At 39.2% G+C, this 12,500-nt stretch overlaps 8 non-coding genes across 8 annotated transcripts; 7 read left to right on the plus strand and 1 right to left on the minus strand.

The window, feature by feature from the left end:
* Positions 1 to 3,025: 3,025 nt before the first annotated feature.
* trnak-cuu (transfer RNA lysine (anticodon CUU)) lies at positions 3,026 to 3,098 on the plus strand. The gene has a single exon. It is a non-coding gene; the product is annotated as a tRNA-Lys (tRNA).
* Positions 3,099 to 4,857: 1,759 nt separating this feature from the next.
* Positions 4,858 to 4,930, plus strand: trnaf-gaa (transfer RNA phenylalanine (anticodon GAA)). Its single transcript has one exon. It is a non-coding gene; the product is annotated as a tRNA-Phe (tRNA).
* A 3,003-nt stretch (positions 4,931 to 7,933) lies between these two features.
* On the plus strand, positions 7,934 to 8,005 carry trnae-uuc (transfer RNA glutamic acid (anticodon UUC)). Its single transcript has one exon. It is a non-coding gene; the product is annotated as a tRNA-Glu (tRNA).
* Positions 8,006 to 8,487: 482 nt separating this feature from the next.
* On the plus strand, positions 8,488 to 8,559 carry trnaw-cca (transfer RNA tryptophan (anticodon CCA)). The gene has a single exon. It is a non-coding gene; the product is annotated as a tRNA-Trp (tRNA).
* Positions 8,560 to 9,822: 1,263 nt separating this feature from the next.
* trnaf-gaa (transfer RNA phenylalanine (anticodon GAA)) lies at positions 9,823 to 9,895 on the plus strand. The gene has a single exon. It is a non-coding gene; the product is annotated as a tRNA-Phe (tRNA).
* A 135-nt stretch (positions 9,896 to 10,030) lies between these two features.
* On the minus strand, positions 10,031 to 10,104 carry trnan-guu (transfer RNA asparagine (anticodon GUU)). Its single transcript has one exon. It is a non-coding gene; the product is annotated as a tRNA-Asn (tRNA).
* A 416-nt stretch (positions 10,105 to 10,520) lies between these two features.
* On the plus strand, positions 10,521 to 10,593 carry trnak-cuu (transfer RNA lysine (anticodon CUU)). The gene has a single exon. It is a non-coding gene; the product is annotated as a tRNA-Lys (tRNA).
* A 339-nt stretch (positions 10,594 to 10,932) lies between these two features.
* On the plus strand, positions 10,933 to 11,045 carry trnal-caa (transfer RNA leucine (anticodon CAA)). The gene is made up of 2 exons: positions 10,933 to 10,970; positions 10,998 to 11,045. It is a non-coding gene; the product is annotated as a tRNA-Leu (tRNA).
* Positions 11,046 to 12,500: the final 1,455 nt, after the last annotated feature.

Raw genomic sequence — 12,500 nt, forward strand, 5'->3', positions numbered from 1 at the left:
CAACATCTGCAACTTCCAACCCTGCCAGTGAATATTAAAGAATATTAAAATGTCCCTTTAGCAGGCCAGCATTTTAAACACAATGATTCTCCCCTTGCTCTCCTCTCTGAGAGTTGCTGTAAGCTGTCTGTCCCACACCCCAGTTATTCCTGCAGACTCACATCAGTGTGTGTCAGCATAGAGGTTACAGCATGTCATTCCACCAGCATGGGAAGGGATTTCTGTTGCAATTCCACAGCCCAGCAGCACAGACTGCACTGCACTCTGTGACCACAAGAGGGAGAGAGTAATTCCACAGCCCAGCAGCACAGACTGCACTGCACTCTGTGACCACAAGAGGGAGAGAGTAATTCCACAGCCCAGCAGCACAGACTGCACTACACTCTGTGACCACAAGAGGGAGAGAGTAATTCCACAGCCCAGCAGCACAGACTGCAATACACTCTGTTACCACAAGAGGGAGAGAGTAATTCCACAGCCCAGCAGCACAGACTGCAATACACTCTGTGACCACAAGAGGGAGAGAGTAATTCCACAGCCCAGCAGCACAGACTGCAATACACTCTGTTACCACAAGAGGGAGAGAGTAATTCCACAGCCCTGCAGCACAGACTGCAATACACTCTGTGACCACAAGAGGGAGAGAGTAATTCCACAGCCCAGCAGCACAGACTGCAATACACTCTGTTACCACAAGAGGGAGAGAGTAATTCCACAGCCCAGCAGCACGCTGCTCATGTAGTGAGGATGTTCAGCAGGATTGCTGCCCCTTCTTTGCACAGATAAAAAGATACTCACATCAGTAACCTGCTTTCCTGATGCTCTAGTGGTTAGGATTCAGTGCTCTTTCCGCCCCCGCATGGGTTTGATTCCCGGTCAGGGAACTTGTTTTGTTGCACAAGTCATTCCTGATTAAATCCCGCAACTGCTTCTCGTGAATCACTTTTAATGCCAGGCATTGTGGACCGACTTTATTAAAGCAAAATAAGTTATTCAGCTGTGCGGTCCGCAGCCCAGCCAGCTCCCCCTCCCACCCAGCCAAAAGGCGATGTTCAATCTTGGTAACAGCTTGGTAGTTTTGACCAATCATAGCCCGAGTCACTACCAATAATTGACCAGGAAAGAGCCAATCAGATATCGCAGAGCTACCTAGAATGAAGTGACGGAATTATCCAATCAGATCTCGTAGAACTCCCAAGAATCCTGCGCGTTCTCAACGGCGGGAGATTATTGAATCGTGAAGACTTTTGGTTTATTTCGAAATACAATCATCTGAAGGGAAGAATTTTATTACAGTATTATTTTAATTGTCACTAGTACTGTATGTATAGTCACCAAAAAATTAAAAAATGCCAATAATAATATATGTACAAATGTCAGCTGTAGAAATGCGCGGATAGTAAACTCTATGTTTTGTAATATTATCAATAAAAATACACGATTGACATTTTTACAATAGGTGTCAGTTCTGTGTTAAAACATGTAATATTTACGACAGCTAGAAACTTGTTTGAGGGACTGTTTTATCCAAAGCGCAATTATATTTAATACATTTGTCCGTTATAATGATACTGTAATACTTGTATCCGGGACAACAGAAATCGTACCATGGTAAAATAAATAGTACCATATAGTACCGTGGTATAGTGTTGCATTATACTGTAGATACCAGGATATTTCTTAGAAATAAAAACTACAATCGTATTATCATGGTGGTACTGCATTATAGTACCAGAATAGTGAATTGTACATTGATAGGATAGGATACACTGTGTTTTTCTATCATTTACTTTTAATTATGTATCCATGAACGTTATAGTACTGTATTTAACTTTAGGTTTTTAAGTTTAATTTAGTTTTCATTAAAAAATGATCTTGTTTTGAAAGCAATACTTAAAAAACGTGAACATGGATACTCCAAGCTTTTTTTTTTTAAATAATCTCTCTTTTTCAACAATAAGTCCCTTTTGCCATTGTATAGTAGTGTTTATTTGTTTTCACCCAGTGAGCCCCTTTTTGATTTCTTGTTGTTTTGTGTAGAAACCTTTTATTTGGCCATTGTGACTATTTTGTGTTTAGGCTATTTGTTTAATTGAAGTCTTTTGTTTAACTGCAACCTTGCTATTCTGTCACAAATGCTCTTTTTTCAGGTTCAGATGGAACCCTTGTTCAGAAGAAAGGCTGATGGCAGCTCAACCTGACTGATACAAAGTGATCCATAAGCTGGTATCGCCCCAGAAGGTTCAACCATGTAAGTTCGAATTTGAATCAATGCTTATAAAAATAATGATCTTCACATTATAACTACTTTATAGGTCTCCCTTTCAGTGCTAATTTCATTATCTATTACAAAAAGCATTGATTTGAACTTGGGTGCTATATAATGAATGTTCTAGTATACACATATCAAATACTGGCATTATTATATTTGGAGGAAAACAGTCAGTTGATATAAATGATATGTGGTCCAGTTACCATACCAGGTACCTATTGCTGTTGTTTTTCAGCTCTGATAACTGGTGCAGAACTGAGCAACCAAGAACTCCAGAAAAATCGTACCTTCTTATACTGGACCATGCAAATACACAGGTTCAGTGAACTTGTTAAAGGATTGTCAGTATTACCATTAAAAATATAGGAATAAAGGAATAAACAATGATGCAAATGTATTTGACTCTATTCACATCCCCGCACATTTAAAATCCTCCACAGGTTGGGTGCCTCTCAACTCAGATTAAGGTTGATACTGTATAAATGCAGAACCAATCGTTCCAGATGGATGAGGCCATTCATTTTTAAATACATGTAATTCGATTTTTGTATTGGTATTATTAGTATTGAGGCAGGGAGGCTGCAGTTGTTTCTAAGCGACAATGAATCTGGAATAACATTCTTAGGGTTCGTGTCATACGACTTTGTGTCATCAAAGCTGTTTCTGGTGACGTTCAGTGGATAATATTTGGACTTTTGTCGTTCAGTATTTAATAGCTCAGTTGGTTAGAGTGAAAGAAACTTTCATCAGTCAGCCCGGCTAGCTCAGTCGGTAGAGCATGAGACTCTTAATCTCAGGGTCGTGGGTTCGAGCCCCACGTTGGGCGTCCTTTTTAAATGCAAATTGAAGATGTTTCTTCAAAGCAACTGATTAATGTCTGATTCTCTTCACATTGTATACAGTATTGCAACAAAATTACTTATTGGTCATTGTCATATAGCAATTGCTGTTGTAAAATGCATGCAGCGTTTATAGCTATAACAATATTGAAAAAAAATAATCTTACTTTTTTGGGTTGGCTTCAATCCGTTTCTTTTTTTACACTTGTCATTACATCTTTCATGGAGTAACAGTTGGTATGTGCGTAATAAACCCTATCAGGCCTTGATACAATAGACAACCCTAGCCCTCTCATGCATGAATTATGGTAACCTTAAACAGATTTTTTTCAAATGGTTTTTATTAGTCTTCAGGGCCTATAAAAACACAAAAAAAGTTTTGTTTTTTTAGTACAAAATGTAAGAAGTTATACATGTGTGCACTTGACTGGACACCCTGCATGTGTAACATAACACACTGCCCTATTATAATGGAACAGCATATTAGGACTGAAAGTCTTTTTCTTTTATTTGGGAAGAAGTAGGCTAATACAAAATGCAAAACTAAATGGCTGATTCCATTCCTGATATGAATTCGAATATTTTCTTTTTTTTTTTGCCAGAAACAAAAATGTCCTCAGTGTTTGTAACAAAAATGTCTTCATTGTTGAAACAATAATCTTTTTTTACTTCAGTGTGTCATACACACCAAGTTACCATTCTTCCCTCTGTAGTGAACTGAATTTGGCTGATTTTAGCGCTGGGTGTGGAAGTTGGTAAAGCACCCAGGACACAATGACTCAAGACACTGCATGCAGATGTACTTAGTTTTCCATGTACAAGCCTCATCATGGCATCAGTTATCTTTGGCCAGTGATTCCCCACTCCCTCAACTACTTCAGCATCATCCTCACTATCCTCATCTGTTTCACTGCTGCTACGTGGGCTCCCTGCTTCCTCTCCCTGCGTGTCTGGCTGCCATTCCCCATCATCACTATCACTTGATTGTGATGGAATCTCCTCTACTACCCTGGAGCTCGATGCTCTTGATGTCTGGCTAAGAAAATAACAATACTACTAATAAAACTGTGACTACTACCACACAGCTGCTGTGAATAATAATTATTCAGAAAATTCATTTTCAATTAAAAAAACAGTTGAGAGGAGATAACATGATCCAAATGATCCTATTTATGAACCACACTGCAATATATAGCTCTTATAGGACAAAAAATATTTAGCATAGGCCTATAGAACAACATAGGCCTAATGTGCAGTATGAATCTTAATAGTGCATGACGTCCACTTAAGTGGACATATGGTTTGACATAAACTGTAATAAAGTGACTATTAGAACAAAACATATACCATGTTATTCCTCGGTGCTCGGTGCTGCTGAACTTTACTCTGCCATTGTACTGTCATCGTTATGTTTGTTGTAGTACCTATCAAATGCCACTAGATGGCAGGCGTTTTAATTTCAGTAGACGTCCACTGAAGAGGATACCATGCATCAGTGATGTCAAGACAGTGTTTCTATAGGAGATAATCACTTAAAAATAGCTGTCCACTGTAGTGACCTCTATGCGTGAAAGGGCTAGTCTGTGCTGAAATAAATAATGCGGGTTTTTACTGTAACAAACGCAGCTTGTCAGGATTCTATTATGGTGTTTCCGAGCTGTTGAACGTTTCTCATCACAGGTTTAGTGGATTGACAAAAAGGTGATTGCCAAAAAGAATGCTATCTCGAAACACTAGTCTTGTCAAGCCGAAATAGCTCAGTTGGGAGAGCGTTAGACTGAAGATCTAAAGGTCCCTGGTTCGATCCCGGGTTTCGGCAAACTGAAAAACAATATTTGTTTTGTATTACTTTGAACTAAAAAACAGTATATTTTTTTCTTCATTGAATTGGAAGAAATAACACTGTATCAGAGTGCCATTTTCTCATGTGATTAAGAAATGCAAAAAGCATCGTCCCTGGGTGGGCTTGAACCACCAACCTTTCGGTTAACAGCCGAACGCGCTAACCGATTTCGCCACAGAGACCAACCTGTTAAGTTGCCAAAGCATACGGGAGTGATTAGCAAGGCGAGATGCTGCAGAACGTGATCGAGGGAGCAGAACTCAGCAGAACCTGAGATCACATCTAAGATGAAAGCAAGATGGGGCAGGAAAGTCTATGTAATCAATTACGGCAGCACAGTATTTGTCATTTTGTTAGATAACACCCTGGGAGACAACAGAGCAGTGTATGTAAATAGCTACAATGGAAACCATATACTTACGACTTAATTTTGATACAGAACTGTGGTCATGTGTAATCTGTTTTCATTATGATAATAAAGCTACAGTTCAGTGGATTATATTTGGAATCTTTGGTTCTGTCATTCACTATTTTCTCAAATAAGATGACAAATTAATAGCTCAGTTGGTTACAGTGAAAGAAATGAGCACCAGTCAGCCCGGCTAGCTCAGTCTGTAGAGGATGAGACTCTTAATCTCAGGGTCGTGGGTTCGAGCCCCACGTTGGGGGGCAACGGAGCAATGTCATCCAGAACTCTGCTGCTCGCCTGGTGTTCTCTCTACCTCGCTTCGCCCACGCTACTCCACTACTCCGCTCGCTCCACTGGCTCCCGATCACCGCTCGCATCCAGTTCAAGACTCTTGTACTAGCCTACAGATGCCTTGATCAGACTGCACCCAGCTACCTCCAGACCCTCATCTCTCCCTACACCCCCACTCGACCTCTCCGCTCCGCCTGCACTAGAAGACTGGCTCTACCTCCGCTACGCTCCCCTGCCTCCCGAGCCCGCTCCTTCTCCACCCTTGCTCCGCAGTGGTGGAACGACCTTCCTACAGATGTCAGGACTGCCCAGTCCCTGACCACATTCCGGCGCCTCCTTAAGACTCACCTCTTCAAACAGCACCTGTAGAACTCCTCTGTTGTATCCTGGGACACTATCACCCTTCATTTAAATATGCTTTATTTTGCTCTTATCTGCCCCCTATTTTACTGCATTTAATCCTGTACCTCAGAATATTGTAATCTCCCAAGTGTTTAATCTGTAGTATTTTGTACTTAATCATATCCTGATGTAACTATCACTACTTAATCATATCCTGATGTAACTTTCACTATTATCTGCTGTATTATTGAATTGTGGTTTGTCACACTTGAGAATTATTGTATTTCTTGTTCTTATTGTATGACTTATATTGTAACACTTGAATGTATTTGTATTTGCTTGCGATTGTAAGTCGCCCTGGATAAGGGCGTCTGCTAAGAAATAAATAATAATAATAATAATAATGTCTGATTCTGTTCACATTGTATACAGTATTGCAACAAAATTACTTATTGAATAGAGGCGTGGGTTCAAATCCCACTTCTAACAGTTCAATTTTACTTATTTTTAAAAAGAATAAATTTCTTTATTTTACTATTAAAGATTGTTTTAAGAAAATCAACAGCTGATACCAAAATCTTGTCAGCACTCAATACCATTTTAATTTCCATTTTAAATACGACTAAAATAGTGTTCCTAACGCAAATTGCATTTTTGTTGTAAACAGACTACTTGTTAACGTCACTGAAAAATATTTTGTGTCCAAACATGTTATTTAACTTGATTGTTTTAATATTCCAAATAACATATTACTTTGAAAAACATAATATATTTTTTTAATACAGTCCTATTTGAGTATTTAAAATATGGTTACATTCAAATGCCAGCAACGGTGTGTTAATTTAACGAAGCGCCTAACGCCGCTCGGAACGTTTGCATTTTTAAATCCTAACGGTCTCTGCTCAGCTGAGTGGAATGTTCACGAGCCGGTTGCCTAGCAGCGTCTCCCCCTCCTTCTCTGCCCCGCCCTCTCGTCCTCTCTCGTTGCTCCAGCTAGGAGTTCAAATTTATCTTCGTTATATTAGCGCAATTCTTTACTAACTCTTACAATTTAGCTTATTAGAAGCTTCGTGTTTTTAAGATGGTTCAAGTGCAGTCCGGACAGACTGACTGGAGCATCATTACAGTATACCGCACTGCGCTCGGCTTTGTGTGGCGGCTGATACACAAAATAATGAACGACTATTAAATAAATCACATCTATTGCTTTTTAATGCTAAATATGTATCTGGTATTCTAAGTATTATCTACAATTAATAATTCAGCTCTATTCATATTCAGAATGTAATACAGTATTAAAACTATCAAACTGCCTGGAAACATGGAACACATTAATTGCGATCGATTCGATACCAATAGGATTACATAAGAGCTGTTGTGTATAGACAATGTCATAAACGCCGAAATGAACACGGACGGTCTTTATTAAGGGCTGACTCGTTTAGATGTTCGAGACACCTACCAGCCCTATTGCTGCCTTCCACCATGCACGCTACAATATGTATATAGGTGTAACAGATTTTATTCTTCAAATTGTAAATATTTATTACAATTCAAATACTTGTTACTATTGCAATAGATTTTTTGTTTAAAAAAGTTTTTGGCTTAACTTTGAAATATGCAATAAATAAAAGTAAGTTGTTTAATTTGTGTCTTTTTGTATTGTAAAAATAAGAAAGCATTTTACGTGTTTAGATCTTAAACATCTGTAGATTTGTAAACGTGTTCAGGTGTTTAAAAAGTGTTAGAGCGAATAAACATGTTCACGTGTTTATTACTTAAACACCTTAACGCGTTTATATTCTAAACATGTTTATAAAGTAAACGCCTTGACGCGTTTAAAAAGTGTTACAGATAAGTGTTTATGGTGGTTCCAAACTTACACATGGTTTTAGAGTGTAGCTACTGTTGCATGTAAATGAGTTTACTAATCACCTTTCCATATGGTCTAGCGGTTAGGATTCCTGGTTTTCACCCAGGCGGCCCGGGTTCGACTCCCGGTATGGGAACGTCTTTGTTTTTGTCATTTTGTTACAGAACTGTGGTCATGTGTAATGTGTTTTCATTATGATAATAAAGCTACAGTTATAAAATAAAAAAGTATTTAAAAAAACCTACAGTTACTTGAGGTGTGTATATATATATATATATATATATATATATATATATATATATATATATATATATATATATATATATATATATATAATTTACAGAATGGTACAAATGTATTTGACTCTATTCACATTCCCATCGCAGTTTGTTTTTAGATTATATTAGTCCCTGGTCAAGACAAAGTCTCTCTGGGGTTGGCCTATCATTAGATTGCCGATGTAAGGTCTCTGGTCCCATCGTATAAGCAAGATAGTTTATTCACAAATAAATACATACACTTTTATTTATGTTTCTGTTGGTAAATTCACACATTATCGCATGCGTTCATGTCACGCTGTGCACTCTAACATTGCATCACAAGCAAACAGTACACCAGGACTTCGTGGCGCAACGGTAGCGCGTCTGACTCCAGATCAGAAGGTTGCGTGTTTAAATCACGTCGAGGTCAAAGCCGTCTTTATATCTATTCCACTCTATATCATTTTTTAGCGTGTTTGAATTTGAAATCCGGACATTTATTTATACAATTTAGCCCACACAACATGTTGATTATATAGCGACAAACAAATTACTTCCTGGGGGGGCAGTTCAGTTTCAATCAAGTTCCAGTCTCTCTGCCATTATCTTGCGCTGCTGTGTTTGGTCAGGTAAAAAGGGCGTGACCAGAGCGGTATGGGCAATCCCGTTAGGTAGCTTGCATGTCAATCTCTCCTTCTTTTCTATTTATATACCCAGCACTGCTTCCGCCCTTCGTCTGTGTTTGTTTCTATTCTTTTCATCATTCAGCTTTTCTATTTTTCTGCAGGAGCTCCATCGTTAGTCTTTTCTGCTCCATCCAGTCTCCAGCGCAGCTACAGCGCCGTTCAAAGCGCAGCGTCATTCTCAGCTTGCTCTGCGTTTTCATCAGAAAGACTGTTCCGACGTCACCGCTGCACTGCAACTCTTTCACACCGGCGCCTCACAGACCATGGTTACCACGGCAACGCCTCATCTCGTGAACAGTGGGAACAATAGTATTGTGGTTTACTACATAATATCCCACCCATCGTTGGTGTTCAAACAAAGCAGAGTGTTACATTGGGAAAGGGCCGTACCTGTCAGTAAGTATTTTAAATTCATTTGGGAAGGTTTAAGATTGTGAAGAAGTTTAAATATGCTGCGTATTTGCGCATTGGGAACTTTGCATAATGACGTTTTTATTAATGCCACTTTCTTACGGACAGTAGTCAGGGTGATGATACAAGACCAGAGCCAATAAACCTGTTATTTGCTTGTCCTTTCACTACCATATTCTATCGTGCTTGCTCAGAATACGCGTGAATCCTGAAAACATCTTGTTAATATTTAAACAAAGCCAGCAGTCACTTTATTGATCACCCTGTGGATTGGAATACAGATGATTGTGTTAAAGATGTTAATAGACTTTCAATGTACACGTTTTAGAGCTAAGCGTTTGTTGAGGCAGTTCAAGCGCTGCACTTTCAGGCAGCCAGTTCCAGTGTTTGCCTTTTGGACTTACTCTGGAAGGAATAATAATTTAAAAAAAAAACATTTGTTGAGAACCACATTTGGGAGAAAACTTAACAGTTTCGAAACACATTTGTAAAGGCATCGGATTCTATTATGGTGTTGCCGAGCTGTTGAACGTTTCTCATTACAGGTTTACTGGATTGCCAAAAAGAATGCTATCTCGAAACATCAGTCTTGTCAAGCCGAAATAGCTCAGTTGGGAGAGCGTTAGACTGAAGATTTAAAGGTCCCTGGTTCGATCCCGGGTTTCGGCAAACAACAAGACGAAATTTGTTTTGTATTATTTTGAACTAAAAAAAGAGAGCACATTTATTCTTCAGCGTAATTGGATGAAATAACAGCGTATTAGAGTGCCATTTTCTAATGTGATTAAGAAATGCAAAAAGCATCGTCCCTGGGTGGGCTTGAACCACCAACCTTTCGGTTAACAGCCGAACGCGCTAACCGATTGCGCCACAGAGACCAACCTATTAAGCCGCCAAAGCATACGGCAGTGATTAGCAAGGCGAGATGCTGCAGAATGTGATCGAGGGAGCAGAACACAGCAGAACCTGAGATCACATCTAAGAAGAAAGCAAGACGGGGCAGGAAAGTCTATGTAATCAATTATGGCAGCACAGCATGTGTCTTTTTTTGTTAGATAACACCCGGGGAGACAACAGAGCAGTGTGTGTAAATAGCTACAATGGAAACCATATACTTACGACTTAATTTTGATACAGAACTGTGGTCATGTGTAATCTGTTTTCATTATGATAATGAAGCTACAGTTCAGTGGATTATATTTGGATTCTTTGGTTCTGTCATTCAGTATATTCTCAAATAAGATGACAAATTAATAGCTCAGTTGGTTACAGTGAAAGTACCATGCACCAGTCAGCCCGGCTAGCTCAGTCGGTAGAGCATGAGACTCTTAATCTCAGGGTCGTGGGTTCGAGCCCCACGTTGGGCGTACTTTTTAAATACAAATTGAAGATGTTTCTTCGAGACAACGGAGCAAAGTCTGATTATGTTCACATTGTATACAGTATTGCAACAAAATAACTTATTGGTCATTGTCAAATAGCAATTGCTATTGTAAAATGCATGCATCGTTTATAGCTATAACAATATTGAAATAAATAATCTTACTTTTTTCGGTTGGCTTCAATCCGTTCTTTTTTACAATTGTCTTAACATCATTCATGGAGCATCAGTTGGTATGTGCGTAAACCCAATCGGGCCTTGATACGAGAACCCTAGTGTGTGCTGAAATAAATAATGCGGTTTTCTACAATAACAAACGTAGCTTGTCAGGATGGCCGAGTGGTCTAAGGCGCCAGATTCAAGGACTCTGTCTTTCCAAAGAATTTTGTGTTCTGGTCTCTGAATGGAGGCGTGGGTTCAAATCCCACTTCTCTGACAGTTCAATTTTACGTATTTTTAAAAAGAATACATTTCTTTATTTTACTATAAAAGATTGTTTTAAGGAAATCAACAGCTGATACCAAACTCTTGTCAGCACTCAATACCATTTTAATTTCCATTTTAAATCGGACTAAAATAGCGTTCCTAACACAGATTGTATTTTTGTTGTAAACAGACTACTTGTTGAAGTCACTGAAAAATATTTTGTGTCCAAACATGTGTTATTTAACTTGGTAGGTACTACAAAAAACATAACAGTGACGGTACAATGACAGAGTAAAGTTCAGCAGCACCGAGCACCTCAGGGATTTCTGTAAAATCCTTTTACACAAAAAGAGCAGAGCAGGTACAAAAAATATTCAAAGAAAGTCATGTTTAATAACATGGTATATGTTTTGTTCTAATAGTCACTATTTTTTTCAGTTTATGTTAAACCATATGTCCACTTAAGTGGACGTCATGCACTATTAAGATTCATATTGCACATTAGGCCTATGTTGTTCTACAGGCCTATGCTAAATACTTTTTGTCCTATAAGAGCTATATATTGCAGTGAAATCTATAAAAACATAAACTTTTTATGTTTTTATAGGCCCTGAAGACTAATAAAAACCATTTGAAAAAAATCTTGTTTAAGGTTACCATAATTCATGCATGAGAGGGCTAGGGTTGTCTATTGTATCAAGGGCCAATTGATGATATTACAAAACATCGAGTTTACTATCCGCGCATTTCTACAGCTCTCTCTCTCTCTCTTTCTCTTGTGGTCACAGAGTGTAGTGCAGTCTGTGCTGCTGGGCTGTGGAATTACTCTCTCCCTCTTGTGGTCACAGAGTGTAGTGCAGTCTGTGCTGCTGGGCTGTGGAATTACTTTCTCCCTCTTGTGGTCACAGAGTGTAGTGCAGCCTGTGCTGCTGGGCTGTGGAATTGCAACAGAAATCCCTTCCCATGCTGGTGGAATGACATGCTGTAACCTCTATGCTGACACACACTGATGTGAGTCTGCAGGAATAACTGGGGTGTGGGACAGACAGCTTACAGCAACTCTCAGAGAGGAGAGCAAGGGGAGAATCATTGTGTTTAAAATGCTGGCCTGCTAAAGGGACATTTTAACATTCTTTAATATTCACTGGCAGGGGTGGAAGTTGCAGATGTTGAGATATCAGAGTCAGTGTTTCCCAGCATGCATCACAGTGAGCAGCTCCTTCCTCCAGACACAGACCACACTGTAGTGTTTAGATGACTGGGTGTGAGGAGCCTTGTGTTAACAATGGGAGAACTGGGCTGACTGGGGAGGTAACTGCTGCCTATTTCAATTGTCTTCTTACTGTGTTATAACATTAGGGACAGCAGTGGTGCTCTGGCTCCCTCTTGTGGTCAGTGTGAATGATGGCAGTGTGTGCAGCTTGGCAGGGCACTGATGTCTGTTTCCAGGCTATACAAACACAGAGA

The sequence above is a fragment of the Acipenser ruthenus genome, chromosome 32 (genome assembly GCF_902713425.1).
Source record: "Acipenser ruthenus chromosome 32, fAciRut3.2 maternal haplotype, whole genome shotgun sequence".
NCBI classification, from domain to species: domain Eukaryota; kingdom Metazoa; phylum Chordata; class Actinopteri; order Acipenseriformes; family Acipenseridae; genus Acipenser; species Acipenser ruthenus.